Genomic DNA, 16,723 nt, shown 5'->3' on the forward strand with positions numbered 1-16,723 from the left:
CTGCATCTAATACTATTTTAGCCTCTTGTTTCCTGTTTCCATTAACATCCCCATACAAGGAGGTATATCTGTGAGAAAAGTTGCCAGAAGACTCTAAATGAAGTTACAGTTTACCCTTTCCTGGGTTTCCTATAATGGGAGCTCCCTTTTCAGTGCAATTGGCTAAGAAAAGCCAGATATTTTGGTGCCACTAACAGATGACAAGGAGTCAGCAGCTAAACGAGTGTATGTCCAACTGTTGCTTCCTTGACTAGAGCTGAGGTCATTCAGAAGCTTGCATGTTGAGGGGAAAACCAATTCTGATAGAGAGTTTTAAAAACGTGGGACAACACTTCCTCCAAAATCTGTTGTCATTACCCTTGTTGTCTGTGTGATCTTGAAAGGTTTATTTAATTCTCAAATGAATGGTTGGATCTTCTTTAGAGGTAGATGAATTCATTATACCTTCATACTTTAGCCAGTAAATCCCCATTAATATATGTTGATACCATTTGCACATGTATATATAGACATATGTATATGTATGTATATATAGGCATATGTATATAGAATCATAGAATCATAGAATAGTTAGGGCTGGAAAGGACCTTAAGATCATCTAGTTCCAACCCCCCTGCCGTGGGCAGGGACACCTTATGCTAAATCATATCACCCAAGGCCTCGTCCAACCTGGTCTTGAACACTGCCAGGGATGGAGCATTCACAACCTCCCTGGGCAACCTGTTCCAGTGCCTCACCACCCTAACAGGAAAGAATTTCCTTCTTACATCCAACCTAAACTTCCCCTGTTTAAGTTTTAACCCGTTATCCCTTGTCCTATCACTACAGTCTCTAATGAAGAGTCCCTCTCCAGCATCCCTATAGGCCCCCTTCAGATACTGGAAGGCTGCTATGAGCTCTCCACACAGCCTTCTCTTCTCCAGGCTGAACAGCCCCAACTTCCTCAGCCTGTCTTCATATGGGAGGTGCTCCAGTCCCCTGATCATCCTTGTGGCCCTTCTCTGGACTTGTTCCAACAGTTCCATGTCCTTTTTATGTTGAGGACACCAGGACTGCACACAATACTCCAGGTGAGGTCTCACAAGAGCAGAGTAGAGGGGCAGGATCACCTCCTTCGACCTGCTGTCACGCTCCTTTTGATGCAGCCCAGGATACGGTTGGCTTTCTGGGCTGCGAGCGCACACTGAAGCAGGCCCATGTTCATTTTCTCATCAACCAACACCCCCAAGTCCTTCTCCACAGGGCCGCTCTGAATCTCTTCTCTGTCCAACCTGTAGCTGTGCCTGGGATTGCTCCCACCCAGGTGTAGGACCTTGCACTTGGCATGGTTAAACTTCATGAGGTTGGCATCAGCCCACCTCACAAGCATGTCAAGGTCCCTCTGGATGGCATTCCTTCCCTCTAGGGTATCAACCGAACCACACAGCTTGGTGTCATTGGCAAACTTGCTGAGGGCGCACTCAATCCCACTGTCCATGTCAGCAACGAAGATGTTGAACAAAACCTGTCCCAACACCGATCCCTGAGGGATGCCACTCGTTACTGGTCTCCAGCTGGACACTGAACCATTGACCACAACTCTTTGTGTGCGGCCATCCAGCCAGTTCTTTATCCACCGAGTAGTCCATCCATCAAATTGATGTCTCTCCAGTTTAGAGACAAGGATGGCGTGTGGGACAGTGTCGAACGCTTTACACAAGTCCAGGTAGGTGACGTCAACTGCTCTACCCCTGTCCATCAGTTCCATAGCCCCATCATAGAAGGCCACCAAATTGGTCAGGCAGGATTTCCCCTTAGTGAAGCCATGCTGGCTGTCACCAAGCGCCTTGTTGATTTTCATGTGCCTTAGCATGCCTTCCAGGAGAATCTGCTCCAAGATTTTGCCAGGCACAGAGGTGAGACTGACTGGTCTGTAATTCCCCCGGTCATCCATTTTCCCCTTCTTGACAATGGGGGTTATATTTCCCTTTTTCCAGTCGTCGGGAACTTCACCTGACTGCCATGATTTCTCAAATCTGATGGCCAGCGGCTTCGCAACTTCATTTGCCAGCTCCTTCAGGACCCGTGGATGGATCTCATCAGGACCCATGGACTTGTGCACATTCAGATTTTTAAGATGGTCTCGAACCAGTTCCTCTCCTACAGTGGGCGCAAGGTCTTCATTGTCACAGTCCCTGCATTCATCTGCCTTCCAAGACTTGGGTGGTTTGGTCAGAGCCTTTGCCAGTGAAGACCGAGGCAAAGAAGTCATTCAGAACCTCAGCCTTCTCCAAATCCCGTGTAGCCAGTTCTTCTGAGAGCTTCCTGAGGGGGCCTACATTCTCCCTAGTCTGTTTTTTATTTACTATGTACTTGTAGAATCCCTTCCTGTTATCTTTAATACCTCTAGCTAAGTTTAATTCTAACTGGGCCTTATCTTTCCTAACCTGGTCCCTAGCTTCCCAGACAACATCCCTGTACTCTTCCCAGGCCGCCTGTCCTTGCTTCCACCTTTTATAAGCCTCTTTTTTCACTTGAATTTTCCTCAGGAGCTCCTTATCCACCCAAGGAGGTCTCCTGGCCCTCCTGCTGCACTTCCTTCTGGTTGGGATGCAACATTCCTGAGCTTGTAGCAGGTAATCCTTGAATATCAACCAACAGCCTTGGACCCCTCTGCCCTCTAGGGCTGTATCCCATGGAACCGTCCTAAGCAGGTTCCTGAAGAGGCCAAAGTCTGCTCTTTTGAAGCCCAGGGCAGTGAGCTTGCTACACGCTCTTCTCACTGTCCTGAGGATCTCAAATTCGACCATCTCATGGTCGCTGCATCCAAGGCTGCCCTTGAGAGTCACATTTCCAACCAGCCCTTCCCTGTTGGTGAGCACGAGGTCAAGCCCGGCACCTCTCCTTGTTGGCTCCTCTATTACTTGCAGAAGGAAGTTGTCTTCTACACAATCGAGGAACCTCCTGGATTGCTTGTGCCGGGCCGTACTGTCCTTCCAACAGATGTCAGGGTGGTTGAAGTCACCCATGAGAACAAGGGCGAGTGTGAGGCTTTTCCTATCTGTCTATGGAGTGCTTCATCCGCAGGTTCTCCTTGATCAGGCGGTCTCTAACAGATCCCCACAGTAATGTCTCCCATAGCTATATTCCCTTTAACCCTGACCCACAAACTCTCTGTTCACTGCTCACCTGTCCCAAGAGTTTCATACTCTCAAGCCTATCCCTAACATAAAGGGCAACTCCCCCTCCCCGCCTGCCAGGCCGGTCTTTTCTAAAGAGCCTGTAACCAGTCATAGGAGCCATCCCACCATGTTTCTGTGATGTCTATTATATCATACTCCCGTAGATGTGCATACATCTCTAATTCCTCTTGTTTGTTCCCCGTGCTATGGGCATTTGTATAGAGGCATCTGAGCCGAGCTACAACTGAAGCCGGCTCATTGGCTGGAGCGGCTGGGATATCTCTACATTGCTCCAAGCATTTATTATAGGTGCTGGCAACTGACTGGGTGTGTTGGAATGGAATGATGCCCCCCTCCCCCAACACATCTAGTTTATATATATCTATTTATATATGTATATATATTATGTATTTACACATTCTTTATATAAGTATTTACCATATATATCACTAATTATTCTACTGAAAAAAATTACATTTGAATGTTAAATGCTGATGTCTCAGAAGTTATAACGTGGTTTCCAGAGAGAACAGGAACATATATTGACCTAAAAGGGAAACAGGATCTGCAACATATTGAAGGGCTGGAGTTTGACCACATATATATACAGAGAGATATTTATGGAAGACATGATATTTATAAAATAAATTTTGATCCCTCAACAACTGCCATGTTAGTCAAGAACACAGCCCATTGCATTTAAACATCATTAAAAATTAGTAAAACACATTTGAACTTGTTAATGTTGATATTGCAGTATTACTTTATGTGAAAAATAAAATCCAACTGCACATGCAGCAGTTCATAGATGAGGGCAGGGCGTGGGTCAGATCCCAATGGTGGTGGCAGTGGCATGGGGAAAATGTGGGATGGGGGAAAACAAGGCAGCAAGTGTCAGTGGGATGCTACACCCCACATTTTAGGTTGTGTCTAGAATCCCAGTCTGGTTTGTTTTGGAAGGGACCTCAAAGCTCATCCAGTTCCATCCCCTGCCACAGGCAGGGACACCTTCCACTAGACCAGGTTGCTCCAAGCCCCATCCAACCTGGCCTTGAACACTGCCAGGGATGGGGTATCCACAGCTTCTCTGGGCAACCTGTGCCAGGGCCTCAGCACCCTCACAGGGAAGAACTTCTGCCCAAGATCTCATCTCAATCTCCCCCTCTGTCAGGTTAAAGCCATTCCCCCTTGTTCTGCCCCTTTGACCCTTGTCCAAAGCCCCTCTCCAGCTTTCTTGTAGCCCCTTTAGGCACCTGAAGCTGCTCTAAGGTCTTATGGAGCCTCCTCTTCTCCAGGGTTTGTTGTTCCTTATTATTGTCATTGTTGTTCTCTCATTTTTACAAGTGCAGTGAGGAGCTCTGTGTCCTTGCTCTATCTCCTCTCAGCCCCAAGGATTCAAATGTTCAGTGTCTGCTCTTCAGGGATGCTCGCGAACAGACTGCTCTCCACCTGGTTGCCAGTCACTGATCTTTAAAACAACTGAGACACGGTAGGTGATAAGAGTTCATTAACCCCAGGATGCATTACTGTCGTAGAACAGCAAACATTTTTATGAGCTAAATTACAGCTTTGACAACAATTTATTTTAGAAAATAACGAACTGGGCCCTAAAAGTCATGAAGCTGACTTGGAAGTCTTAGATTTTTTTCAGCAGATCTTAGATTTTTTAAAATTTTTAAAATTTTTTTAATATTCTTCTGATACCTAGTTCTTACCAATTTTTAAGTTTGCAGTAAGTACTAGTTTTTTTTCCTCTACTGAAACCTGGCTCCAGAGCTGGGGCTTTAAAGAAGCCAGTAAATAATACAAGACAAAAACATGTCACAGGCTTCTGATTCCTGCCTGCCAGTTATTAAGACAGCATAAACTAAATGTAAGTTTGTGACACAGACACAACATCTAAGAGAACAGCAAGATTACAGTCACCCGCGTATAATCAGGAGATGCTTTTTTTGGATGCTTCATCCTCTTCCAACAGTGAGAGCATTGTGAGGAAGATGAAATTTCTATGTTCTGGTGAAGTCAATGACAAGGCAAAGTGTGCTTGTCGCTCTTGTCTAGCAGACATCCATCACTCTGACCAGCCATTCTGGTCCTCTCACACTGCCACAGCTTTCAAAGGGAAATGGGGACTTGGTGCCATCGATGTGAGACTGAAACCTCCAGCTCTGCAGTAGTGGCACTGAATGAGCATTACAGGTCAGGGTAGAGGCTGAAGAGAGGTGCTTACTTTTGTCCTCCTGGGAAGTATCTAAAGCTGGCAGCTATTCCCCATAATACCCCCAGCTCCTAATTTTGCTGAAATCTAAAGTTGCTGAGTTTAGGGACTTTTGCTCTGCTCCCAGGACTTGAGTAACACTTCAATAACTAACGATACACTTTCATAGCTGTAGAAGGGCCAAGAATTATTTATCAGGTTTAAGCTAGGTGATTTACCACATCAATACTCATATTGTGTTTGAGGTCATGGTCTCTAAGCTCTAAATCAGGAAAAAATATGGGATACTGCTGTAGTAAGCCTGACATTCCAGTTGCTGTGGTTTCCAACAAACAGCAAACGTTGCCTTCATTTCTGGCTTCCAGCTGTGCTGTGATTACTAGCCCATAGGCAATTTGATTTTTAATGTACCTGTACCTCAACCACAAGGAAGGATGTCCATCCAGCAGGATGGGTGCATGTTTTCTTTGGAGCTATATGATGATGTCTGTCTTTCCTCCTCCTGTGCTTGCAGAAATACAGACTGACTCTTGCAGTTGTGGTTTGGGTGGAATACACCAGCCCACAGATGGCTCAACAGGTACAACACTGGCTTCTGCACACTCTAGTTAACACGCTCTGTATCTGACAGATGAAATAATGCCACTGGGAAATCAGTAACATTAATCATGTTCATAATAATCTTTTTCTAAGTAATAAGTTGCTATGGGTATGCCTGTCTGTCTCTTCTGTGGCTCTGAAAGTTTGGCTGGCTTGAAATTTCACTTGGAGGCATTGTAATTAAATCTTGAAGTGATTAATAAGCAAGCTTTATATTTCAGCATAGTCTCAAAGGAACAGGAGGGTGTTGACAGAAATGAAATAACTGTTAATTTAAAAGCATCAAAGTTTCTATAAGCATGTGGTTTGTAGTGTGGGGAATAAGCTCTTCAGAAATATCACTGGAGCCCATGTAATCTAAATCTCGGTCCTTCCCTAATGAGGGCTCGATGATGGGAGTCCTGCTACAAGAAACAGTCTGGGAGTTAGTAGTGCCCATCAGGGAATACATCATACAACACTAGCCTTTCTCCTTCACCCTAAAATCTTGGGAAGGTCCAGGAAGCCCAAGCCATGAACATCTGTCTAGGAAGTAGACAGATTCCAAACCACTGCTTACTATTTCAGCTGGAAACTAGACCTTATTGACATCTATAAATATCAGAATATGTCTTTTTCCTGTCAGTGCCTCTGGGAAGCTGTTCATCATCACATGCAGATCTAGAAAGGTAAAGAGTGATGTTGTTTAGTCCAGAAACCTCCAGGAGAGAGGCACGGTCATGCAGTGCCCAACAGTAGGTGCGCAAGTCAGGTTTGCTGGCATGATACTTACTGCTTGGGCAGTGTTGAGAAGGCAGCAATGTAAATACCAAGCCCTTTAAGTGAAGAGGGCAGGAATGGCAGCATCTATGATACTCTGACCATGACTCATGCCCTACAAAGTCATAAGCATTTTGTGGAGGACCCTTGTCTCAATCTTGTGGGGATAAGAGCTTTGCTGAACTTTCCAATGCAGTTCATAAAATCAGGTTCCTGAGTCCGATACATTGAAGCCAAATAAATGGCCTCAGATATTTTCATGGCATCAAATAAGTATTCAGCACTCCTGAAGATCAGAAGCAAGTTCATGTTTTCAGTGCCCTCAGTATGGACAGAGACCCTGATTTGAGAAGCCCATTTTTTAAGTCCTCCTCCTCTGATGTGTGCAGAGTAAAAGATGCAAAGGATGTGTTAAAACAGATCCTGTATTGAAGCATGCAGGTCTGGGCAGTGTGTGAAGGCTTAGACTCCATTGCAGGCAGCAGTTCAGAGCAGCATCCTCCCCAGCTCCATCACTCAGTGATGGCTGTAGAAATAAGCTGTGTTTCCACAAGTCACCTCAGCTGCTGTGCAAGATGCTTCCCTCACACATCTGTGTGTGCATCTGGAGTGACTCCTTTGGCTTTGCAGGGCTGATTGGTACAAACTGCATTAGCTTGCTTTGTAAGATTAATCCTGATGTTCTTTGGGCAGCCCATTCCAGTGCCTCACCACCCTCACAGTAAAGAACTTCTTCCTTATATCCAACCTGAACTTCCCCTGTTTCAGTTTGAACCATTAACATTGCCTGCTCATGTCCAGTCTTTCATCCACCAGCACCCCCAAGTCCTCCTCCTCATGTTAATGACTAGCAGAGCACTGGGAACAATTTATCAAGCTTCCTCCCATTTTTCTGAGCTCTGTAAACAGACACGTCTATAAGCCCTTACTGCAGCACAGTTACGACAAGTGACTTCATTCTTTTTCCCTGTGTGTTTCTGCAGGGTAAATCACAGCAGCCATTGTCCTGGTGATAGCCATGCCCTCTCCTTCACATAAGCTCATAGGTTTATGTTAAGCAGACAAGATTTTGAGATTTGCTCAAGTTGCTTACAGATCCCCAACTACGCTGTGTGCCTTGTGCCCAGACCGGCAGCTAGACCAAAGCAGTAAGGTTTGAGGTTGTGAGTCAGCTAGCAAATGGTTTGAAATACTGATCTGAGCTCTAGTGAGGGGAGTCACATTGCAAAATAACACTCAAGCTTCACAAACTGATTAGATTAGCACAGCAGCACACTTGTATTAATGCCCAGGTCCCCACTGCATTAGTAGCTTGAGTGCTTGCAGCTCTTGACCTTCTGCCCATGCTGACAGTCTGTTAGCTGGGGTTCAAAGTAAGCTTTGGATTAAGCCAGAAAATTCCATGATTAGAGGAGAGACCTTTAGCTGACCTTTGAAGAGAATTTTTAGTTTCCCACGACCTTGGAAATGGTGTCTGGGAAAGAGCGTGGGGTCAGGTAAAAGGTAAGTGTGCTTGGAGGCAAGTGGCACTGTGGCAATTCCACAAATGTGGATAGGCTGTGCAGGGTCTGCCTCCCACTGCAAAGTGCCCAGTACCCAGTGGGCAGAGTTGTTCATAAAAGTATCTCTGTGCTGCATCTTGGCTCAGGTCCAGCTTTCTGTCCCAGGCCATTAAGTATGACCCTGTTCTGCAGTGCCAACTACTGCATTAGCCATTGGATGTCAGGTTTTCAGGTCAGTGTCTTCAGGTGTCCTGCAGCTTTGGAGATGGCAGAACAGCCCAGTTCCCACACCAGAAAATTTTAGCGTGCTTTTACATCCTCACATAGATAAGGCAGGATAGCTGGATGTAGGCAGGGATGAAGGCACAAACTGTAAGAGCCATTGGTCTGCATGGTGTCTCCTCCTAGGAGAGAAGAATTTGTAGCACAGATTACACTACCACTTAAATCAAGAATGTTGCTTTGTGAATTCCAGCTATTGCTCTGGGGAAGCCCTGAGAAGCCAGTGGTGCTCCGATAAAAGGCAGGGACTGGAGTGTTAAGGAGACTTCTCTTCGCATGCTCCCAACCCTTGCTGTTAAGATCAAAGAGATGGGACCTTCAGGAAAACAGATGATCAAAACTGGAAAAATCATAATTAGGACAGAGGTCCTGGCTGGTGGGAATGGTGCCATAGACTGCTGGCCTGGCAGAAGCTGTGAATCTCAAGTATTCCCATTGCGATAGCATAAGGGGTAATGTTTTTAAACTAAAAAAGGGGTAATTCAGTCAGGAATTCCATTTTGAATTCCCTTACCTTAAGTTTCTCACCACTATGAAGAAAACCAGTCAACTAAGTCACACTAGTTTTGGGTCCTTCATGCTCACTCAACTATACCTCTACCTGCTGTTGTACAGAGCCAGTACAAGACATAAACATACAGAACAGTGCATGTCAGGCTCTTGATCCTGTCTTTTCCATTAACTGGCATCTCATTGAAGATGCTCCATTTAGGATGTTTACTGCTCTGCTTTTTCAGGTATGGGAAGATTGGCATTAAAATGCAGAATGTGCCGGCAAACAGAAATCCATCAGGGCACTGATGAGAGCTCTTGCTACTGTTATGTTAATGGTATTTAACAATTAAAGGTACAAAGATTGTAGTTTTAGGCTGGCAGTTAAAACTGTCAATTCTGATTTTCCAACATGGATAAACCAGGCAAGGCTGTGTTCTAGATTCAGGGTCCATGGCAGTGTAATTCCTACTGTGTCATGAAGAGCATCCTTCATTTCTGTCACAAAAGCCAGTCAAGCATCCAGCATCCCTTGTTTGTAAATCCATCAGGAAGGTAACTCCTGAGGCTTTGGAGGCTTTGCTGAACATCTAGAGATGGTGAGAAAACACAGGTCAGAGACATTTGTACCTGGACTTCCAGTCTCAGCAAGTGAGACCAGAGCTGGAAGGGGTTTGTAACCAGCACAATGAGGGCAAACTAAGCCACATGATCCACAATGAGCCTGCCACTACTTTGAAAGCTTTTGAGCATTGTCAGGAGGCAGATTTCCTCAGGCAGATTTCCTCAGGTAATGATCAAACAGCAGTGATTTCTGAGCGCAAAACCTGTGGTCCTCTGTAATCCTTCCCATTAAATCTCTTCCAACCTTTAAAAATAATTTAAAACTTTCCATTCCCATGGTGACTGTAAACTTGGCAGCTCTTGGCTCTGTGGGAAGACCCTTTCTTTATCCTTCCTGTGCTAGCCTGGTAAGATTTCAGCATTAACAGGGTTTTAAATTGTTTTATTATGAAGCATACAGGCACAGAGTCCTTTGGCAAGGGCACCCTTTAGAAATAAATCGAGTCATCATCCTTACAATAGAGAAGTTAATTCAGTATGGATCTATCCTCCATTTAAGGGCATGCACATCCCTTAGAGAATGGCATTACCGACTGACCAGACTTTTCCTGTTAACTGCTGTTTGCTTTTCCTGACAGATGCCACTGTTCTGCCTACGGAAATGGCCTTTTGATAGCTACAGTGACATTCTTGTGTGGGATCAGCCGTGCCCTGGACCCTCTGCTAAAGGTTCTGCTGTACTTCCAGGACATCATACATACCAGGACTACTACCACTAGAAGGACTCAGCTTCGAGACTTTGTCATCTGACCTGCCCCAAACCTAGTTGCCCTCTGCCTTCTGCCTTCCTTTGTCTCCAAGGCAGGATTTAAACCACCAGTGAGTAATCCTGTAAGACTTGAAGGCACCAGTGGTCAAAAGCTGTTTTCTCTCAGTGTTTCTCAGCAAAGACAAGGTGCATTGTTCCTGTTGGACATCTGGCCGATCAGGACCTTTGTGCTAAGTCTGGCAGCAAGGGGAGTGTTGTGACCTGAAAACACAAAAGAAGCACAATACTAAGGAGAGGACTGAAGAGACATGCTTCACAACAGGGAACCGGGCTTGGGGACAAAAGTCCAAAAGACACTTATACTTGCACCAGCTGCATGGGAAAGGGGTAACAGCTCCCATCTTGTTGTTTCCTTAGGTAAATGAAGTATCCTTTTGTGATCAGAAGGTCTGGTTGGTTCATGCATGTCATGTTGAAATGATTTGCCCTGTATGCTCACATTGCTTTGCTCTCTTCTGTGGCCAGTACACAGCCGGAGATGTTGCACTCCCATGTCTCCCAGGGAATCGCCTCTGGTTCCTCCCACATTGATTACCAGGACTTGCCCAGACAGAAAGGACAGTTTGTGTGAACATGTCAGATTTGATCACCAGAGCATTACCGAATCCCAGGCTGGTTTGGGTTGGAAGGGACCTTAAAGCTCATCCAGTTCCAACTCTCCACCACAGGCAGGGCCACCTTCCACTACAGCAGGTTGCTCCAAGCCCTGTCCAACCTGGCCTTGAACACTCCCAGGGATGGGGCAGCCACAGCTTCTGTGGACACCCTGTGCCAGGGCCTCAGCACCCTCACAGGGAAGAACTTCTGCCTCAGATCTCCCCTCTGTGAGATTGGTCTCACAACAGATGATCTCCCCTCTATTGTGAGATGATCTCACAACACAGCTACAGGTCTCTTTATTATTTAATGCAGAAGTGGTTTCATATCATTGCAGCTTGTAGGGTGCTACATTCAGACACTTGACAGCAAACTTTCCTATAGGATTGGCTTCTGCAACTTCTTCTGCCCACCTTGCAGCATCAAACAAGCCTAGTGCTCATTACCAGGCCTCTTGATGTGGTTCTATGCTCTGCAGTAGCTTTGCAGGGACATCTTCAAGAGGAGAAATGAAAAGGCCTTAATATGTTCAGACAGCAGTGATATGTTGTGGAGAAAGCTGCATGTAGCCTGGGCTGAGATGCTGTACTGGATGCTCCTCCATCTTCCTGCTCCTCTCTGAGAAGGGTGCTTGCTGTGGCATGCTAAGGAGAGCTCCCCTGAATGCCACAGGAAGTCTGGAGACCCCAGACAGCAGCACTGTAGAGAAACCTACAGGTCCTTGCATGACAGAGGGGTGTTGGATGTGTTCTGCCTGAGAGGGGCCAGAAGGCTCACCCTTACCTCAGGGACAGCTACAGGTTTATTCCTTAGTCCCCTAAGCCCCCGCTGCTCTTCAGCTTGTAAGGCTGGCAGGACCCTGGGCACTGCTGCATGCAAGCCAGAGCCTGGTTCTCCTGGCCAAGGGGAGCAGCTGTGTGAGAGGGAATCTGCTTGTGCAAAGACAGCCCGCTGTCCTTCAGCCAGACCCCTGTTTCTGAGCTCAGAGCACTGGGTCAAGCCCAAATCCACACAGTTCTAACCTCTGAGAAAGGCAGGATTACAGAAGCCCTATGCCTTGCAGTTTTGTGTGCTAAGGTGCTGAGTGCTGGGCTGGCCTTCCCTGTCCCAGCCACAGCTAAGCCATTTCCACTTGAGGACCACAGGGTATCAAGGAACAGGACCTCACTATTCATCCCACACAATCCCTCCACTTTTCTCCTCACACTGCTGTGCACGTGGGGCAAAGATACAGACATGTCCTGCTACCTGCAGGCTTTGGCTGTGCTCCTCTGTGTTATCTCTCCATCTCCTCCCAGGCTGCAGGAGTTGGGCAGTAGAAGAGTCAAAGACATTCTTGCAACCTCACCATGCAACCATGATTGTATCTTGGCCAGCCTGTCCTTATCAGGGAGGAGTCAAGATACATGTGAGTAAGAAATGTCTGAGGTCATCAAAGAGGACTACAAGCACTGTGGAGCTGTTGGGGCACTGGAAAAGACCCCGGTGCAGGTTGCATATGCAAACCTGAAATTACTGGGATGCCATAGGTTCCCTTCTCCTAATATACATCAGGTTTCAGCACAGCAACAGCCAGATGGCGCTTCCTGTCAAATTACAAGCTGTGTCCTTGCCTCGGCTTGTGCCCTGAGCTCAGTCATTGAAATTCAGCCTCCAACCTCTGGGCACAGAGCGATCACTCCTCCATAAACAGGAAGAGCTTCCAGCTCTGCCAGCACCGGTGAAACCGCAGTGCGAGGACTCCTGCACGGATGCCTGCTGGTCTGGAGTGAGCGCGCTGGTGCCCAGGGTGTGCAGGCACAGACGTTGCACCACCAGCACCCAGCTGGAACACGTTCAGGCTCCTGCACACCTAGCCCAGCTTCAGCAAGTGCCACCTTCCTCTCCCAGGTCTTGAGGCTGTTTTCAGCTCAGAAACTGCCATCTCCTTCTGCACATAGCTCAGCACAGGCGTAATGCTTTGGTCTGAGAGCTGCTTCCACAGTTGCCACACTCTCAGCTTTGGCTCGTTGCTACTGGAGGAGTAGGGACAGAGGGTAAGATGATCCTAGGGAATAGTCCCTTTGCCAGCTGGTGGCCAGTCCTCCAGGAAGCAGGCTCGCAGGCAGGATAAATTAACCTCCTGGCCCTGCAGCGGAGCAGTGGAATCAATCTCCAGTGCCTTCATCCCTGCCAGGCAGAACTGCTAGGGAGCCCCTTGAACCTGCTGCCCAAAGGTGTGATTCCCTCTGCCATGCAACCAATAAATTGAGGCTAAACGGCATTTATTGCTCAAACTCAATTAAAGCTCCACCAACAGCAACTGCAGCTTCAGGAAATCACATGGATTTGTCACTGCATTGCTGATTCTTAAAGTTTATGGCCAATGATCCAAAATGTGCAATCCCTCACCTAAAAATGGATGGCTCTCAATCTCAAAATTGCTTCCTTGGACAGCATCCCTTACTGCAGACCTGTTGCTTCAATGAGGAACAACTCCAAACAGCTGTCTGGTAGAGCTCCATTTATACCCTAGTCCAGTCTGTGGTCAGAAATAGTCACATAACCCCAGTGGGCTCAGGACCCAGCTTCCTCATTTGTCAGGGCTTTGTCAGGACTCCATCGGGATAGTTGTACCTGCCACATCTCTTCCAGGCAATGTGTCCCCAGGCTGGTGTGACAGCAGTGCCACTGCTCCCTGGGGACAACACTGCTGATGAAAAGTTCAAGGAAACAGAATTTGAAGAAGCCAGTGGCAGTCCCTGTGGAGCCAGGACCAAAATCCACAACATGGCCTGTTCTGCAAACCTGCCCATGCTCACAAGCACAGCAGGAGCCCTGGGACTTGCTCAGACCCAGAAAGGCACACAGCTCATTGCTGGGCCTCAAATGGGCATCAGTATCCACCACACCACAAAAATACCTCAGAAGAGTCCTCCCAGGTGAAGCCTCAGGGCCTCCCAAATTGCTGTCTCACCTCCTCCATGAGAGCAGTGTCTCTCAATTTTGACCAGCAGCTCCTTCATCTGGGAGATGTCTTTCATCAGAGACATGTATGTTTCCATGACATCCTGCAGCTTCATCTGGAACATGAGAATAGCATCAGGGGGTGCAGCAGCACCTCCCAGCCACCTCCAAAGCCATCCCTCTGCTCCTTCAGCTTGGTCTCAGGTGGTGATGCAGGAGCTCAGCTCCCGAGATAGCTCTGCAGCACCACGCATCCCCTGCAGAAGGCAGCAACATAGAATCGTGGAATCACAGACTGGTTTGGGTTGGAAACGACCTCAAAGCTCATCCAGTTCCAACCCTTTGCCATGGGCAGGGACACCTTCTACCAGACCAGGTTGTTCCAGACCCCGTCCAAGCTGGCCTTGAACACTGCCAGGGATGGAGCCTTCACAGCTTCTCTGGGCAACCTGTGCCAGCACCTCAACACACTCAAAGTAAATAATGAAATAATGAAAAATTGCCTTGTTTTTCCAGGCAGATTAGGTTCTCTGCAGCCAGGAAAAAAATCAAAACAAACAAAATCCTAAACCCATAGCTGTGTGTATGCCAGGTGATGATCCCCACCCTGAAGGTCAGGCTGTAATCACCAAACAGGAGGCAGAAAGCTGCATGGCTATTCCAACTGAGGGAAGTGCACAGGCACCATCTGAGCTGTGTGTATGAGCATCCTGTTGACATTCAGGTCCATGGAACTGTCACCCGCTCCTGGGGATGGGATCTCCAGACCACTGCTGACCCCGCATCTCACCGCTGGTCCCCGCATGGGCCAGCTTCCCTCTCCAACCACCAAACCTCCAGCAAAGCAGCCCTGCTCTGGGAAGGCACAGGCCACTGAGAGCCTCCAGCTCACAGTCGGGATGCATCTGCACCTCGGTGGGGGTTTTTCTGCTGTGGATGCTGTAGCATTCTTACAGATTCTGCTTTATCATGATCTGGTTGTAAAACCAGGGGTAACAGCAGCACCAGTCCTGAAGGCAGCTGCCCCCACAGTATGTCTAATTTTATGAGCTTTGGGAGGGTGTGGAATATCATTTCTAAGTGTTCCTGTTGCTGGATCCAGGCCATGGCCCAGTAATGTGTCTCGGACTTCCCTGTGCTGGATGCTCAGGACCAACAGTGATGGGTGGCAGGTCTTTTTAGATGTGCACCTCTTCCCCTGCAAGCTGATGATGTCGCCCATCATGCATCTCCACAGCTTTTCTGGGGTGAGGGATGCAAGTCAACCTAATTCTATATACAGAGAAAAATGGATGTTCTGGCAATGACAGTCCTATTTCTGGCCAGAAGATGTCAAAAGTTGATTGCAAAACATTTTGAGTCATAACCACATCTAGTCCATGGGAGGAACCATGGGATGCTTCCCAGCCTCGTTTTGTGCAGGGATGAACACCCCTCATTGAAGGATCTTCGTAACATACACAACTCCATGCCAGAAATCAAGCATTTTGAGATGAGGAGGAAGAGGATAGCACATATGTGACACAGCCTGGATGTCCTCTTTGTATGCAGGGTGGGATGGGGTTCCCATGAAAAAGCTTAACAGGGGGTTTCATGGGGCTTAACATGGGGTTTAATTCATGACATGGGGTCATGAATAAAAAGCTGTGTTAAAAGCAGTTGCTAGTGTGAGGTAGCTGAGTAAGACCACAGAGATTATAAACTCAGGTCCCTTCATGGGCCCAGAGTCTGGAATGCTCCAACCTGAGACAGCCAGTATTTCATCATTCAATGGGATGAGGAGACGCACCTGAGTGCCCAGGTGGGATGGTGGGCAGGGGTGGCATAACTGGAGGGTTCCGCAATGTTTTGCCAGAGGTTTTGCAGCTGCAGGAAGTGGGGTGCAGGTTTTAAGAAGTTTATAGCTCTGTCCAGCTGCTCCAGCTGGTTTTAATGGCCAAAAACGTATTTTCATTTACTTTGCCCTGGGAATCAGACTGACCAACAGCTGGATCTTTCTGTACAGACAAAAACCGCTGGAGAGGGGCTTTGGACAAAGGCCTGTAGGAACAGGACAAAGGAATGGTTTTAACCTGACAGAGGGGGAGATTGAGATGAGCTCTTAGGCAGAAGTTCTTCCCTGTGAGGGTGTTGAGGCCCTGGCACAGGTTGCCCAGAGAGGCTGTGGCTGCCGCCCCATCCCTGGCAGTGTTCAAGGCCGGGTTGGACACAGGGGCTTAGAGTAACCTGGTCTACTGGAAGGTGTCCCTGCCCATGGCAGGCTGTTGGAAGTGGGTGAGCTTTTAAGGTCCCTTCCAGCCGAAAACAGTTTGGGGTTCTGTGACCCCATGACACGGTGCAGGGTGCCTGCTCTGGGTGGCCCTGCAGGGGCAGCGTTTGGAGCAGCCTCAACTCACCCTGTGGGTCTGTGCAGCATCTCCAGAGGAGCATGGTGTGCATCCCCCGCCCCCTCCCCCGTGCCCCAGGTCCTGCCCTGAGAGTGACAGGAGGTGACGAGCGGCTGAGCAGGGTGTGGCCGGTGCAGGAGTGACGGAGCCGTGATGGGGACCGGAGGAGTCTGACAGGGGATGAGCGGGGGTAACAGGAGGGATGGCAGGGTCCAGACGGGTGACTGACGGCTGCCATGGCGCGACAGGGGCTGTGACGGGCGGCTGGGCGGGCTGGACCTCCGGGCCGCCGGGGGGCGCTGCGCGGCGGACGGTTGTGCAGACCTCTCGCGAAGGCGCGTTTTCCGGGTTGGCCGCGCGGCGCACGGGGCCGGCCCAGGCTGCAG

General features: G+C 48.1%; 1 protein-coding gene across 1 annotated transcript in view; it reads right to left on the reverse strand.

The window, feature by feature from the left end:
- Positions 1-16,723, reverse strand: part of EDC4 (enhancer of mRNA decapping 4) — a 227,228-nt gene that overhangs the window by 166,290 nt on the left and 44,215 nt on the right. The window lies entirely within an intron of this gene.

The sequence above is a fragment of the Pezoporus flaviventris genome, unplaced genomic scaffold, assembly GCF_033815535.1.
Source record: "Pezoporus flaviventris isolate CSIRO_AGI_PZ_B2104156 unplaced genomic scaffold, CSIRO_AGI_Pfla_v1 ptg000054l, whole genome shotgun sequence".
NCBI lineage: Eukaryota > Metazoa > Chordata > Aves > Psittaciformes > Psittacidae > Pezoporus > Pezoporus flaviventris.